The following is a 13,573-nucleotide window of genomic DNA, read 5'->3' on the forward strand; positions in this document are numbered from 1 at the left end:
TAGGCGGCGAGACGTCGAAGTCGCTAACCCCATGAGGGGATGGGAATAGCGCCCTACTTCGACGTTCAACATCGAAGTAGGGACGTGTAGACGATCCGCGTCCCGCAACATCGAAATAGCGGGGTCCTCCATGGCGGCCATCAGCTGGGGGGTTGAGAGATACTCTCTCTCCAGCCCTTGCGGGGCTCTGTGGTCACCGTGGGCAGCAGCCCTTAGCCCAGGGCTTCTGGCTGCTGCTGCTGCAGCTGGGGGTCCGTGCTGCATATACAGGGTCTGCAACTAGTTGTTGGCTCTGTGTATCTTGCACTGTTTAATGAAAGTGTGTCTGGGAGGGGCCCTTTAAGGGAGCGACTTGCTGTTGAGTCCGCCCTGTGACCCTGTCTGCAGCTGTGCCTGGCTCCCTTATTTCGATGTGTGCTACTTTGGCGTGTAGACGTTCCCTCGCTGTGCCTATTTCGATGTTGGGCTGAGCAACGTCGAAGTTGAACATCGACGTTGCCAGCCCTGGAGGACGTGTAGACGTTATTCATCGAAATAGCCTATTTCGATGTCGCAACATCGAAATAAGCTATTTCGAAGTTGGGTGCACGTGTAGACGTAGCCTATATAGGCTAATCCATTTGCTTCCATTCCCTTTAGGATTAACCAGATGAGCACAGCAGCCACTCTTCCTGTCAGATGGGAGTTACTTCCATTGGCAGAGCCTGTTGGGAGAGACCCAGATCCTCCCACCAGGGAGTTGAGTCTTGTATCTTTCTCTCCTCTTTATGGCAGTAATAAGATCAGTATCCTGCACTGACTTAAATCTTGCCCCATTGAACGACCAGCAACGTTATAGGCATAGCACTTTTATTAGGCCCTATGCCAAGCTACAGACGTTCTGTTTATTCTCAACAATGTCCAATTCTCAAGCAGAATCACCACTGCAGTTTACTGTCTCAATTCTCTCCGTCCCAATTCCTTGCTCTTCAGATTCCTGGCTCCATGAAAAGCTTGAGTGTGCACGTAAATGTTTGATGTCAGGTATCTTTTTCACTCCAGGGACTGGTATTGCTACCTAGCCAGGATGGAAAAACATATACCTGTGAACAGACGATTTAGCAAAATAACTGTAAGTGTCAGTTATGCCTGAACAAAGAACTGCAAATGGCCCTGTAATGTGATTTCTACTCTCTTCTTGCCTAAGATTGTACTGCAGGTTATTTACAATTCAGAATTCACATATCCCTGCATCCGTAAATATCTTTCTTTCTCACTTTCCTCCTGATTAAGTGGCAAAGCCTAATCTCAGCCCAGTCCCTGCATTCACAACAAAACAGAGATCTTCCCAGAGATAATAAAAATAGCTCTTTTATTTATTTTTATTCTTTTGCAAATGCAGGTATTTACATATTAAAGTGGTTATTAGAGGAGAAAAGTCACTGATGCAAATTTGACATTCAGATGTCAGCTCCTCCATAAATAAGGTCAACTATGATGAGGACACATTAGTCTCCAATTACAGGTTTCTTAATGCTTAAATAATGCTGATGTACAGCATCTGCCATCGATGCACAGGCTCACAAAAAGATGCTCACCAGAGTCACCCTGGTTGAAATTTGCTCCTCTTGCTGTTTCACAGCTTTTTGAGTAGTATTAATTCATATGCTGATCTGAAAATCTTCCAGATCAGCAGGGGTAGATGACTGAGTACTACAGGGCTTGATTCCTTGATAAGACTATACCCAGTCTCACCTCCGAGAGCAGTGGCCTAATTTTCTGTACCCAGAGGAACCTGGCTGCAGCTTGAGTTACAGAATGGTCTCTGCCACCTATCACTCAATACTAATGGAAAAAGCATCTTGTCTGTTTCCAAACAAGACACCAGCTACTAATGTCGGGAGGCATTCTCCTTGGCTATCATCAGGAGCTGGAGGGACACATGATATTGTATCTGAGAGGTTTAGCATGGCAAAGGGACTGAAATAGTTGCTACCAGAGCCCTGCTGAAGTCTCAGCCTTTGACCTCAGGCTATATTTTCTCAGTCTAACAGTGCCTTGCTGTACATTTCCTATTACATAACACTGGTAGCCAGAGCTAATTGATAACTCCTTTTTAACATCTCCCAGGTGTCATATGGATAAATTGCTTCTATCATTACACAGTACCATTAATGCAAGGTGTAGGATGACAAGGGCTTGGAATAAGACCCCAGGGCCTACAGCCAAATGCCTCTAGGACTTTTTATGTGTGCCTCTTGCTTACTTGCTAAGAGTCACCCACATAAATCTTTGCTTGCAGTGAGTTGATATGTCTTGCTCTCTTAGGGTAGCCCAAAGTCACCTCCCCTTTCCATGGCAACTCCCCAATCCTGGATGCATTAGTTGTAGCTGCAAACAGAAAGTGAAAGGAGACTACAGGGATTTGAGGAGGCAGGGTACCCACTAATTAGGACATGGACTAGAGATTTGGGAAACCTATGGTCTTTTGCCACTGATCTGCAAGATGACCCCTTCAAGTTCTTTGAGTCTTAGAAATGGAGATGTTTACAGGCATCTTTACGAAGCGCTTTGAGAGGTATAGATAAAATGTGCTACACGTAATTAAAGTACTAATATTTAGCTTTCTAGTATCTGAATGCAACAGCCAGATTCTGAGATCAGGACATCCAGGTGAAAAGGAATCTTAGAAAGTGGACATTGAAAGATACAAGTACCCTTTATGTTTATCCTAGGGAAGGAGGCTCTGCTTTTTTATAATATGGTGTCGCCCACAAGGATCTTCTCAGGCTCAACCTCTTTAGCCTCCCCTTGTTTCAGTCAGTGGGAGTCACAAATTCCCCTGCTTTGTGCCAGCTTGTGAAGAGATATGGGTGATTACTGAGATGGATTTCCCCCGAGGTGAAATTATTGCACTAAAGTTCAAAGCAAAGGCTATGGTGTATGCTCTGTAGAGCTCATAAGAACTTACGAACAGCCAGAGTAAAAGTCTGTCTAACCAAGTATCCTGTCCTCTGACAGCAGCCAATGCCAGGTGCCCCAGAGGGAATGGACAGAATAGGTAAACATCAAGTGACCAGGCCTTTCACAGGTTGACTGTATACAAGGGGCAAAGGCCAATTGCCACGGGCCCCTTTTAATCACCGCAAGAGTGCTGGGGCACTATGCTGGGCATGCTGCAAGGCGTTGAGGGCTTGGGAGGGCGCACCAGGGCCCAAACAGTGACGAGGACTGGCTGCCCTGTCTCTTCCACCCGAGACCACACTCCTTCCTGGGACACAGAGTCAGACTATCCCACACCTTCCCTCAGGTCCAGAGTGGCTGTCGGCTCTGCTAAGTGTGCATTGTGTAAAGTAATATTTCGTTTTATTTTTAAACCTACTTCCTATTAATTTCATCTGGTAACCCATAGCTATGTTGTTATTAGAAGGAGTATATAATATTTCCTTATTTACTTTCTCCTTACCAGTCATGGTTTTATAGATCTCTCATATCTTTCCTTAGCAATCTCTTTTCCAAACTGAAAAGTCCAAGTCTTATTATTCTCTCCTCTTACTGAAGCTGTTCCTTACCCCTGTTCATTTTTGTTCCCCTTTTCCAAAGCTTTTCCAATTCCAATATATATATATATTTGAGATGGGGTGAACATACCTGCACATAGTATTCAAGATGTGGTTGTACTATGGATTTATATAACAATATATTTTCTATTTTATCTATCCCTTTAACGATTCCCCATATTCTGTTTTTCTGTTTGTTTGTTTGTCTGTTTGCTTTTTGACTCCTGCTGCATTTTGAGTGGAATTTTTCAGAGAACTATCCACAATGACTCCAAGATCTCTTTCTTGTGTAATAATAGCTAATTTAGACACCATGATTTTATAGGTATGGTTGGGATTACGCTTCCTAATGAACATTGCTTTGCATTTATCAACACTGATTTTTGTTCTGTGCTTTTGTTGCCCAGTCACCAGCTTTTCTGAGATCCTTTTGTAGCTCTTTGACATTTAAATAGCTTGTGCAGTTTTGTATCATCTGCAAATTTTACCCCGCACTGTTTATTCCCTTTTATCTGGTCATGTATAAGTATGTTGAATAGGACTGGTCCCAGTATAGGCTCCTCGGGGACACCACAATTTACCTCTCTCTATTTTGAAACCTGACCATTTATTCCTATCCTTTGTTTTCTGTCTTTTGAGAAGTTACTGATCCAGGAAAGGAACTTCCCTCTTATCCCAAGAGAGCTTACTTTTCTTAAGAGCCTTTAGTGAAGGACTTTCTCTTGGGCTTTCTGAAAATCTAAGTACACTATATCTACTGGATCACACTTGTCCACATGGTGGTTGACCCCCTCAAAGAATTCTAGTAGAATGATGAAGCATGATTTCCCTTTACATAGGTCAGGTTGACTCTTCCACAACAAATTATGCTCACCTATGTTGGGGCTGGGAAAACTCTGACACACTGGCCATATGCAGTTCACCAAAGTTAGCCACTGGCTGGCAGTGAGACAGTGTGTTTACTTGAGCATCCACAGGTCCAGAGGCCTGCAACTTCCACTGGATACAGTTCACTGTTCCCCACCAATGGGACCTGTGAGCCACCACTTCCCATAGCTCCCACTGGCTGGGAATGGCCAGTCGCATCAGTGAGAGCTGCAGGGCTCTCTGCCTGCAGACACTCAGGTACAATCTGGCAGAGCTAACCCTGACAAAAAACATGCAGCCCATGGGCTGGAGTTTCCTTACCCCTGAGCCATGTGTCTAATAACTTTGTTCTTTGTTATACTTTCAACCACTTTGCTTGGCATTGACATCAAGCTTTCTAGCCTTAAGTGATGTGAACACCTCTGGAGTCCTTCTTAAGAATTAATGCCACATTAGTTAGCCTCCCATCATATGGTACAGAAGCGGAGTTAAATGACAAATTGCAAAGCACTGTTGGTAGTTCTGCAATTTCACATTTGAGTTCCTTCAGAACTATTAGGAGAACCCCATCTGGTCCTGGCTCTATACACGGACCATGGCTGCAAGCTGCTGCACCACTCTAACCTCCTGGTAGCAGCATCAGAAAAAAGCAGAACTAGAAAGAGCAAACAGAGGGCAAGATAAAGGCAAAAGCTGTATGAAAAACAGTGGGGTGAGAGATTCTCCACTGAATTTTCATAAAGCATTTCTAAAGTTTCAGTTATGAAAAAGAAGGGAAAAAGGTACAGATTTAGATCAATCTTTGGACTAGCTTTAAAGCAGTGGCACAGCTGTGAAAACTAGCAATCTACAGTTTCAGTGACAGACCTTCTGTCCTTTTACTCTCCTTGCCAATGAGAAATTTGTTGAGAGACAGATCAGATGCGAGAAATTAGAGAGAGCTGTGTATGGGAGGAGCAGCTCAAGCAGGGAAGCATAAAGTTTTCTTCCTTTAAAAACACACCCATGAGGTATAAAACTTGCAGCTACTATAGGTTGGACCTTCCTGGTCCAGCACACTCAGAACCCAACCGGTCCTAAATGGGGGGATTTGTCCAACCATGGGAGGTCCCCTGCCACCAGACCAAGCTGGTCCTCTCACTACCAGCCCCAGCTTGGCTACTGTGGGCTGCAGCCTCCTGCTGCCAGCCCTGGCCCTGCTGGCCTTAGGGTCCTGCTCCATTGCCACTGACTGAGGACTCTGGCCACAGCTGTGGCTCTAGCCTTGCTGCCATGGGCTCTTGTGGTGACCCTGGTCTTGCAGGCAGATGCTAGTCCTGGCCAGGCTGCCAGACACCCGCCCCACTAACACCATCTCCTGCTCAGGGCATTCTAGTCCAGCAACATCTGTGGTCCCACTGACCATGGATGTTGCTGGACCAAAGAATCCCAGTTTTCAGAGATACAACCAGTATCATCTTTGGTACCAAAAGTGCTACATATCACAGAAAGTATCTCCTTCAACACATTTCACCCCAACCTAAAAGGCAACAAAGGATTTAAAATGAAACTGGATACAAAAAAAGGGCACCATAGGAGTACACCTGACCTCCATGTAAACTCAGTCAAATGAGTTCCTGAGCTTAATTTACCCTCTGTTATGGAAACAGCCATCAGCCCAGCCTCCACTCAGACCTCCAGTCCCAAGAGTGGTGCTCAGTCTCTTCCTACAACCTCAGTTGGAGACTGATGTGACAGGATGGATCAGAGAGAACCCATTGGGACAGTCATCTGATGGGCTGGTCATAGCACCGATCGGCACCCCACTAATGTTCCCTGGAAGCTGTGTGCTTGTGCGGCCACTCGCGAGAGATTCAAATGCTACCCAGCTAATTAGCAGAGTGCCTTCAGGTAAGTTTGTTTCCAGAAATGGTGCACATTTTTAAACATGCCCCGGTGCCCATAAAAATTAATTCTGCACATGGATGGAAAAAAAATCAGAGGGAACATTGCCCACCACCCTATTCTGCTGTGCCAGAAGCTCTGATCTCCCCAGCAAAGGCACAAAACTGGAGTACTAGAACCTCAGAGTAACACAGACACTGATGATGGCTCAGCTGTGGGAGGACTCAATTACAGGAGTAATACATTTACAGAAATTATTATAAATCATAATCTCTCTCATAAAAATTTTCAAGCCAGAGGTAATCTTTTTCCTAAGCTGGATCTAACAGCATCTCCTTCTTTAGTTCACTTCTTTCCAGGTCCTTCCATATGTCCTCTTAAGATGGAGAGCAGGCCACGAAGCCTGCTGAAGGCCAACATTGTTTTTGTCCCATTCCTTAAATAGAATTTCTTTAGAATAGCTAGTCTTGGGTGGGAGGAATAGCTCAGTGGTTTGAGTATTAACCTTGTAAAAACAGGGTTGTGAGCTCCATCCTTGAGGAAGCCATTTAGGGGTCTGGAGCAAAGAGATTAAAGAAAAAACCTGTTAGTGTGGATTTTTGATTCTGCTGGGAGGGTGAAGAACTGGACTCAATGACCTCTTGAGGTCCCTTCTAGCTCTATGAGATATGTATATTTCTCCATATATTTGTTTGTCTGATGCTCCCAGCCCCAAGGAAAACTACCAAATTCAGAATGGATTTGAGCAACAGATGGCACAGTTACACGTCTTTGTAGAACCAACCACAATTTAGACCTACAAGAAAACCAAGACCATTCACAGATTTTTGTCTTGAGCACAGGGTCATTAAGTACTGCTGATAGCTTTCACTAGGGGTGTGTCTACTCTAGCCAGTTACTTCAAAGTAGCTGGCACAATGTCGAAATAGTACACGTCACGTCTACACGGACCGTGTGCTATTTCGACATTGAAATCGATGTTAGGCGGCAAGACATCAAAATCACTATTCCCATCCAAAGATGGGAAGAGCGCCCTACTTTGACGTTCAGCGTCAAAGTAGGGCATGTGTAGACAATCTGCGTCCCACTACGTTGAAATAGCAGGGTCCTCCATAGCAGCCATCAGCTGAGGGGTTGAGAGATGCTCTGTCCAGCCCCTGCGGGGCTCTATGGTTGCCGCATGCAGCAGCCCTTAGTCCAGGGCTTCCAGCTGCTGCAGCTGGAGGCCCATGCTGCATGCACAGGGTCTGCAACCGGTTGTTGGCTCTGTGGATCTCGTTCTGTGCAGGCCGAGTGTGTCTGGGAGGGGCCCTTTAAGGGAGTGGCTTGGGGCTTTGCTGGCCCCTTATTTCGACGGGGAGCACTTGGGTGTGTGGATGCTCCGCATTTCCTTCCGGGGAGGCTCCTTTCGACGTTCTCTGTCTCTACTTCGATGTTGAACATCGATGGCACCAGCCCTGGAGGACGCGTAGATGATAAGTGTCAAAGTAGCCTATTTCGATGTTCTTACGTCAAAATAGGCTACTTCGACATAGCGTGCTAGTGTAGACGTAGCCTGGAAGGCCTCAATTAATAAACGGGTTTACAATGTATATTTCTAACTTCACATACAAGAAAGATACATGCATACTAATAGAATGTGCACATTCAAGAGGTTACAAGCTCTTGAATGATCAGTTACATGCCCCATTTTGCATAAATCACATTTGAGTTATATGTACTCATATTCAAAAACACATCTCCATAAAAAGTATGGAGATGTAGTGACACAGTTGGGTTCTTCCAAGGCTGAATGGTTTAGCAGGGGGAGCTCATGCATGATAGGCAAGCATCACCCTTTCTTCAAAGTGTCAATCCTTCAGTATGCGGAAGAAAAGCAAGTGGGGACCAGCAAGGTAGCTGAAATATCTGCTCTCTCCCTTTCTCACTGCTTACCTGCTTGCTGCTGTACATGGAAGATGAGTTCTTAATTTGTTCACAATATAGGCTAGACAGACAATATATAGTTATGACCAATGGTACTGCAGACTTACCATTTTTGAACCTGCCTAATGGCGAGATGTGGGTGATAATGAAAGATTCAAATAGAAAAATATTGGCGTTCGAGAGGAGTTGTTATAGAAAGATCCTGAGAATAGGATGGATGCAGAAGGTCACCAATGAGGAATTATATAGGAAGATACAGTCAAAGGGAACTTACTGCAGAAGATTATACGAGGAAAGTTACAGCTATTTGGGCATATTTGCAGAATGAACAACAAATGAAAAATCAAGACCCTGGTATTCAGCATAATGGATGGTTCACATAGGAGAGGCAGACCGCACAGAGAGAATGGGTAGATGATATAGTAGATTGGTGCGGAGCTAGTCTGCAGAAACGAAGCCACTCCATGCTGGACAGGGAAAGATAGAAGGAACTAGTGAGAGAGACATCGGACACCAATAGGTGCTGCGCTCGTGGTTGTTAATGAATGGCTTGATAGCTGTCTGACCCCAACACATAAAAATCTAAATAAAAAGCTTTGTACCCAATGCATCCAACTTCATCCATTAAATATTCTCAAAGTAGCATGTGGTCAGTTTTTCTGAATTCATTTTTTCATCCTCCCCGTTGTTGGTTGTGTAGCAAAAACTCATTAAAACTAATGGGTTCCATTAGACCTTTCAGTTTTAGTCAATGAAAGTATTATAGTTCCAAATTCTTTTGCAATCTCTTGGGCTTCCAACACACTAAAAAAATTAAATCAAACATGGTAGGCAAAAAACATTGTCTCAGCTCTCTTTCAATGAGGTCCATTATTAGCTTTGATTTTATCTGCATACCTGTTTGTTTTAGTGTAGCAGAAAAGCCAGCTATTGGGATCTGTCAGACCCTAAATTAATTATGCATGCAATCCTAGCAGCTTGTTTTTAGTTTGAGTGAGTAGTTATGATACAATTATGTCACTCTTTCAGCAATGATTTATTATCACAGTCACAGTGGCTTTTGTTTTTCAAACAAATGTCCTGAAAGCGTCCTGGAACTCTGTGAGACCCACGATAACATTGTCCTCATGACAATGGTCCAGCAAATTGAGTTTCTTTGAAGATCATGCTGTCAAATTGATTTTCTGGGAAGCCTATGCTTTCCAGGAAAAATTTCTAAGAAAACTACATTTACTAGATATATTTGCTGACAGATGCTGTTGCTGAGGCAAAGTCTCCCTGTTGCCAGAGAAAAGAATTGCTGGGGCAAAGATCTACTGTTGCCTTGCACATGCATATTGCATGTCTTAATGCATGTTTTGTTTGGTGCAATAAATCTTTTGCATAGGAGATGGGTATTTCCCAGGGATCTGGGTACAGCAGTGGTTAAATTTCTGATATAGGATAGGAACATTGTGGCCTTGCCTCAGGAATTTAGGGACGCAGTATGTTGAGTACTGTCCCAGAGATTAAGAAATAGAGAAGAAGTTCTATCACATACAGGCTGTGTCTACACGTGCACGCTACTTCGAAGTAGCAGTACTAACTTCGAAATAGCACCCTTCGCGGCTACACGCGTCGGGCGCTATTTCGAAGTTAACTTCGATGTTAGGCGGTGAGACGTCGAAGTCGCTAACCTCATGAGGGGATCGGAATAGCGCCCTACTTCGACGTTCAACATCGAAGTAGGGACCGTGTAGACGATCCGCGTCCCGCAACGTCGAAATTGTGGGGTCCTCCATGGCAGCCATCAGCTGGGGGGTTGAGAGACGCTGTCTCTCCAGCCCGTGCGGGGCTCTATGGTCACTGTGTACAGCAGCCTTTAGCCCAGGGCTTCTGGCTGCTGCTGCTGCAGCGGGGGATTCATGCTGCATGCACAGGGTCTGCAACTCGTTGTCGGCTCTGTGGATCTTGTGCTGTTTAGTGCAAGTGTGTCTGGGAGGGGCCCTTTAAGGGAGCGGCTTGCTGTTGAGTCCGCCCTGTGACCCTGTCTGCAGCTGTGCCTGGCACCCTTATTTCGATGTGTGCTACTGTGGCATGTAGACGTTCCCTCGCAGCGCCTATTTCGATGTGGTGCTGCACAACGTCGATGTTGAACATCGACGTTGCCAGCCCTGGAGGACGTGTAGACGTTATTCATCGAAATAGCCTATTTCGATGTCGCCACATCGAAATAGGCTACTTCGATGTAGGCTTCACGTGTAGACGTAGCCACAGAGAACAAGACAGAAGAATATAAATATGTGTGAGGGGTAAAAACTTTATATGTTCAAAACAGATCACTTATTTGCCCCATATGTCTAAAGCAGTATTTTATCTTATGCTGTGTTTGTGTCCTTTGTCTTGTTGCTGTTGCTATGTATTGTCATAATCTAACCATGGGGTCAGGTAGACTTCTACACCTCTATAGTGTACTGTGATTCTGAGCTTCGTAAAGTTTAACTTGTTCATAGTTTTATAGTTCATTGATTACAATAAAGTATCGGAGGGGTCGCCGTGTTAGTCTGGATCTGTAACAGCAACGAAAGGTCCTGTGGCACCTTATAGACTAACAGGAAAGTTTTGAGCATGAGCTTTCGTGAGCACAGACTCACTTCATCAGATGCACATCATCAGTGCATCTGAAGTGAGTCTGTGCTCACGAAAGCTCATGCTCAAAACTTTTCTGTTAGTCTATAAGGTGCCACAGGACCCTTCGTTGCTGATTACAATAAAGTCATTTTAAAATGCATTCCATGTGGGGTTTTTTTTTTCAATTTGGACATACCAGAGGTTACCAAGACTCCAGTACAGAAATATCTCAGTGATTTTTGGTCCAATGTCAGAGTTAGATGAACTATCACTGATGAGCTCTATGGCATGGAAGGAAAGGTGTTGCAAGGTTTTGAGAGCGGTTTGATGTTGTCCGCTGAAGGCAAGTTCATGGTCTGTCAGGAATGTTGTTCAGAGGAGTGCACTGTCTGTCCCCCCACCCCTGGCCACTGCTCCCATTGGCCACAATTCCTGACCAATGGGAGTGATCAGTGAAAAGCCTGCAGTTGAACACTTCCCTGTGATGCCATTCCACCAGCCTGGAGGAGAGGGAATGGCAGTGCATGAAGCTGTTTTCTCTCCCTGCCAGGAACAGACAACCATACAGGGACTTTAGCAGTAGCTTCCCGCTGCATTGCTTCATGAGCCAGATCAAGAGGAGCTGGGGGCCAGGTCAGGTCCACCGACCATAGGTTCCCCATTCCTGCTGTAATCAGTTTGTATATTATGGAGACCCTTTACATGTCTGTCTATACCTTGGGCCTTGTTTACTGAGGAAGATTCTGACCTCCCATGACTAGGCCACAAAGCGGCTCGGCTCCAAATGTTATTTTAGATGCCAAATATCCCAAGTTTCTTTACATAAAAATGAGGAGATTGGACACCTCCAAGTGTGGTTACTTTCAGCGGTCTTAAGAAGTCTCTCAAACTGCAGTAATTCACAGAATCATAGAACACTAGAACTGGAAGGGACCTTGAGAGGTTGAGTCCAGTCCCATGCTCTCCTGGCAGGACCAAGTACCGTCTAGACCATCCCTGATCAACATCTACCTAACCTGTTCTTAAATATCTCCAGCAAAGGAGATTCCACAATCTCCCTAGCAATTTATTCTAGCGTTTAACCACCCTGACAGTTAGGAAGTTTATCCTAATGTCCAACCTAAACCTCCCCTGCTGTAGTTTAAGTCCATTGCTTCTTGTCCTATACTCAGAGGCCACAAAGAAAGATTTTTCTTCCTCCTTGCAACACTCTTTTATATACTTGTAAACCATTACCATGTCCCCTCTCAGTCTTTTCTTAGCTAAGCAAGATGAACTGCATCCACCAGGAATCAAACCCGGATCACTGACATAGCAGGTAAGAATTCTACCCCAGGAGCACTCCATACCAGGCATTGAGCTTTCAGACTCCTTCCTGGTTGACAGTTGTCCGCCTCAGATACATCAGTGCTTTTATTGACGCCTACGTTGATGGTTTCAGCAAAAAGGCTAAACATTGTGGTTTATTTATACTACCATAGTGCATATCGGCCCTTGTTATAGAACAGGAGCTCATTGTACTAGTTACTGTCCAAACAGAACAAAAAGATGATCCAGCCCTAGGGAATCTACAGTCTAAGTATAAGACAAGAGACAACAACAAGTGGCTACAGATAGATAGAGGAGCACAGGGAAACAATGAGACCACATTGGTTTGCATGATCAGCAGTGGTCTCAGCACACCAGCTGCCTAACTGTTGTCCAGTTTTTTGTAGGAATAGCAGAAATGGAGATTTGAGGCAGGATCTGAATGTAGCTTTGGGGATGTTTATGGAGAGCAGCTGCCAAGCAAGAGGTGCAGCACGGGAAAAAGCATGAAAATGGGTTTTTTTGAATGATATTGAATGACTCATGAAAATGTTTCCTTTGGTCCTCTAGGAAAGCCATGGTCAATTCACTGAGGGAGGGCGTGAAGCAAGCTTGCATTGTTTGTCTGTGATATATTTTCTCCATACATCCCAAATTTGAGGTTTGTTATATCCTTAGCCTATCTGTGCCCTCCTCCTCTTCCCTCCCACAAGTTCCAGAACTGAAACCAGGAGTGGGACCATGGTTCCAGTGAGGGGCTGGGGGAAAGACACACAGACAGGGTAAGTGATCTGGAGTTGGGGGCCACAGGTAGGGACACAAGCAGAAAGGCTGCTGAGCCCACTGGTCGGTACCCTGCTGCACACTCTAGGCGCCTTTGCTGTAGACAGACAGAGGACTTCAGTCTCCAAGACTTTTCTCCAGCATGACTAAAATCAATTCATTTTTTTAATATAATCCCTGTGTACAAAATAAAAAAAACTTTCAACACTATACAAAACAATAAATCTGCATGACTCATTCTCAGGCTGTGAAGGGTGATGCTGGAGGTTGTGTATGAATTGAAAATCTCTTATTTTATTCCAGCAACTTTCATTTTATGAAGAACTCACCAGCACAGAAGAAGCTATTAACAACTTTTTGATCAAAAGTTCTGTATTAAATTTATCCCAGACAATGGGAAAAGGCAGTCATACAACACAAAATGTGCTAATTCTCTACAACCTACTCATGCATAATAAGGCTTGCCTATTCCTCTGATAACTGAGTTATTTTAGTATGCAAGGTGCTGAATGCCGTGTGTGCCTTAAAATTGCCTGAGTGCAATTATTGTATTGATTTGATGTGGCATTAGCTCTGTGTTTAAGGTGGTTTATGTTTTTTAATTTGCAATTAAATAAAATGATGTCTATTCCCTAAGATGGCTGACAGTTTATGTT

At 44.5% G+C, this 13,573-nt stretch overlaps 1 long non-coding RNA gene across 1 annotated transcript; it reads left to right on the plus strand.

Moving 5' to 3' along the window:
- Nucleotides 1-12,101: 12,101 nt before the first annotated feature.
- On the plus strand, nt 12,102-13,372 carry LOC142019626 (uncharacterized). The gene is made up of 3 exons (XR_012647137.1): nt 12,102-12,144; nt 12,705-12,795; nt 13,221-13,372. It is a non-coding gene; the product is annotated as an uncharacterized LOC142019626 (long non-coding RNA).
- The last annotated feature ends 201 nt before the right edge of the window (nt 13,373-13,573 follow it).

The sequence above is a fragment of the Carettochelys insculpta genome, chromosome 12 (genome assembly GCF_033958435.1).
Source record: "Carettochelys insculpta isolate YL-2023 chromosome 12, ASM3395843v1, whole genome shotgun sequence".
Taxonomy (NCBI): domain Eukaryota; kingdom Metazoa; phylum Chordata; order Testudines; family Carettochelyidae; genus Carettochelys; species Carettochelys insculpta.